Below are 3,501 nucleotides of genomic sequence, written 5' to 3'. Positions count from 1 at the left end.
CCCGCTGGCAATCCCCTCGAGTTCCCCTGTGGGGAAGGGGAAGCTCCGAGCCTAAATCACCTAGGCCAGGTCTGCAGGAGACGAGAGGCACCCAAGCTGCTGCTAATCTGGGTGAGGACTTGGGTACCTCTATACCCTCATCGGTGTGGGGCACAGGCATGTTTGGAGAGCTCTTTCTCCAGCAGATTGACTCAGCCTTGTCCCTCCCCGCTCACAGCTCGCTCTCCCATCACCAGCTTTATTGCAGGAACGAAGCCTCTGAAGCCAGCGTCACTGCTCGAGCCATTTCTGTAAGCTTTGTTCTTACAAAGTCCCTCCTGAGATTTGAGCTTGGCAAAAAGATTCCTTCCCTTCTAGTTCTGTTTTCAACAGGTTCCCATAGTTTAATGGCTGACTTCTCCAGAAAATTTTGCAAACATGGTCCTGAACGTGGTTTTAATTGCTGGATTGGGACTTCCAGCCTTGCAAAGAGGAATCCCCACAATCCTTACCCTGCAAAGCCTTACAAAGACAGGGTTGAGCCCTGTAAATGCCAGTTGGTGAAACGCGAGCTCTCATGCTATACGGCACAGTTGTGGATGCCACTCCTGCTACCGGAGTGGGCTTTGCCCTCGGCAGGCACCGCGTGTATGTTCCTATTAGGAGGGAGCTGCGGCAGAGAAGCTAAAGCAGCCTGTCCCTGGAAAAACTGGAGTTAGACAAAACCACGTGCCATATATATATATATTTATACCATATACCCTAAATTACGCTCCTAAGTGCAATAGTACCTTTGCACGCACATCCATCACTATCCCCTCTGCCATCACCCGGTGTCCCTTGGCCATCCCCACATCTGCCACGGGCACTGGTCTGTGCCAGGCCCAGCTCTCCCGTGAGCTCTGTGGGATGGGTAGGAACAGGACTGCCTCTTCCAGACCCCCCCTGTCCTGCTCCCTGCCGCCAGATGTCCTTTAAGTGTCATCGCTGACAGTTTAATTCTCTGTGATGGGCAACCTGGCAGAAGGGCCAAGGGTTTGTCAACACTGAATTAGGATCTAGGTCTCCTTTTCCTTTGGGGCTCCCCAAGCTGAATTTTTCTTACAGAAATGAAAGAAGAGTCCCGGGAGAGCAGCTGAAGCAGATTTTGCACTGGAACCATCTCACAGGTGAGCTCATTGCTTTCCTTCTCACCTCTCTTTTTCTCTAAGCAGGGAGAAACCAAGTGCTGCACAGTGTCTTTGTTCCTTAAGCCCCTGTTCACCTCTCCTGGATGTCACCCTAACCCTGTCTGTGGGCACGGAGCACCGGGCAGGGGCAGCTGGTGGCAATGGCAGCTGGTGGCAATGGCCCTGGGAGCAGCTCCTGGCCGGGATGGCAAACACGGGGTCTGGGGAGCGCTCAGGAAACAAAATTCCCACCTCACACCGCTCTCCTCCATGCCCAGCGGTGGAGGAAGCACAGAAAGCAGGAGCGAAGCTCTGTCATTTAGCCAAAGGTCCTCTCAAAAAGATGCAATTGGGATTCATTCGCCTCAGTTTACAGGCTGCAAAATAAGGTGTCTAGCAGAAACTCCTCGTCATGTCCTCGCTGCAAAGCTGTCCCAGCTGCATGGGCTCTGGGGAATGTGGCCGACGTGACAGCTTTGCCACAAAGGAAACTCAACGTGGAGCTCAACCGGGCGTCCGTGGTTTGTGCTGGCCAGCTGCCTCTCTGCGATAGCCTGTGGGCACACGCAGGCTTCTGTGGTATTTCTCCTGCTCAAAAAGTGATTTATGGGCTGAGCAGTACAGGAAGGCTGACCTTCAGAGGGAAAGCTCATGCAATGCTCTGTGACTCCTTTTCCCCTCTTGCTGTAAGAAATGGGACTTGGATGCTTCACGCTGGTGAGGTGCTGCAAGGCTGCGTGTGGCAGAGGCCGGTGCCGTCTGCTCCTGCTGCTCCTCAGCTCTCCGGCACAAGCCCTCCTGCCACCGAAGATGACTGCGTAGGGCTTCCCCCAGGCACCCAGGGCTCCGTCCTTCCTAAGGCAACAGCCCCCTGCCCATGAGAGGGGGCTGAAACACCCAGGGGCTAGAGTCCCATCCGGGGACATGCAGCAGCATCCCTCAAATAACACGTGCATCGGCCGCAGAGAGCCCCTCCAGCCTTCCCTGGGCACGGTGTGAACCTGGCCCCCCTCCAGCAGCTTCTCCCTTGCTGATTTACGCCTCACCCAGGGTTTTTTCCCACCAGCGGTGAGCCAGAACCCGCTGCTTTCGGTGAGCCCCATCCCGGCAGGCTCAGCCCCTGCCTTCCCCTTCCCTGTCCCACACACAAACTTGGCAGCGGCAGCTCCTGTGGTTTGTATGAAACTGAAGAACAAAAGGAGCCGGGCTGTTCCTTCACATACAAATTGTAGGGCTCGGCGTCTGGTGTCAGGGAAGGGAAGTTAATTTGCAGAAGCCTTGGGAGAAGGCTCCTGTGCCCTGACATGTCTGTGGAAAATCAGGTTCCCACTGCGGTGTCACAGGCTGGTGAATCATCTCCTGCCTGCACTCGGCTGCACAGAGCCCTGCCATTGCCCCAGCGAGGGAGGGAGATGGCCAGGGACAAACCCTCACGCACCGTGGGAAGGGAACATTGCACAGACAGGGCAGAGAAATCTGCTTTAAGGTTTCAAAAGAGATGAGTTAATCTGAGAGCCCAGCCCAGATCTGAGAGCCCAGCCCAGCCCCAATCTGAGAGGCCCCCTTACGCGATGCTCCATTCCCAGGAGCTGCAAACAACATGTTCCCAAAAACAAGCTCCGTCTAAGGTGTGTTACACAAACGACCAGCTGCTGGAAAACACCCTCTGCTATTGCACTGGGGATGGAGGAGAGCTCTGACGGGCATATGTCCCTCCTCACACCCCTTCCCATTGCAGGGACAGCCATCTCCTCTGGCCAGGAAGATGCTCTGTGCCCATCTTCCCAGGGGTAGCCCTTGAGTTAAAAGCAGCCTGCATGGCTCGGGGCCTGATGCGGACACGGTGAAATCCTGTGAAGAAGGACCCCGGTGAGTTCCCACTGAATTTCACAAGCCCTCAATCTCTACAGAGTTTCCTTGTCACTGGCTCCTCTCGCAGTGACTAAGAAGGATGCTGTGGAGGAGCAGCTCAGCTTTGCTCCACCATGTGCCGGTCGTGCCACACGTGCAGGTTCACAGACAGTTCAGCGCTCTTTTTTTGGCACATTTGTTCTAGCACGGGAAAACAGAGCCAGAAAGCACAGGGCTGTTTAATAGCCATTGCAATGATGTCTAAGATGGATGTTGGCAATCAAGTTTAGGGGCCATTCAGGCTGCAGGCAATACGAATGCAGCTCCCAGAGCCCACAGGAGCACAGCCCATCTGTGCTCAGGTTCCCAGCATTGCTCCTACAAGCAAAGACAGACCAGTGGACTAGAGAAGCTCGTCTCACATCCCCTGGGGCACTCAGGCCTCCACGTCCTTGTTGGCCCTTCTGCTGGCATGCCCAGACATTGCTCAGGGCCCTTGTTC

The 3,501-nt window shown here is 55.1% G+C and overlaps 1 protein-coding gene across 1 annotated transcript in view; it reads right to left on the bottom strand.

Annotated features, from left to right (window-relative positions):
- The window catches only part of PLEKHN1 (pleckstrin homology domain containing, family N member 1), a gene marked incomplete at its 5' end in the record, with an annotated part of 22,800 nt that overhangs the window by 5,247 nt on the left and 14,052 nt on the right, over positions 1–3,501 (bottom strand). The gene's annotated exons all lie outside the window — the stretch shown is intronic.

Source organism: Cariama cristata, unplaced genomic scaffold (assembly GCF_000690535.1).
Source record: "Cariama cristata isolate BGI_N322 unplaced genomic scaffold, ASM69053v1 scaffold18249, whole genome shotgun sequence".
Lineage (NCBI taxonomy): Eukaryota > Metazoa > Chordata > Aves > Cariamiformes > Cariamidae > Cariama > Cariama cristata.
The sequence above is the reverse complement of the archived record's forward strand: the minus strand, read 5'-3'. Positions and strand labels throughout refer to the sequence as shown.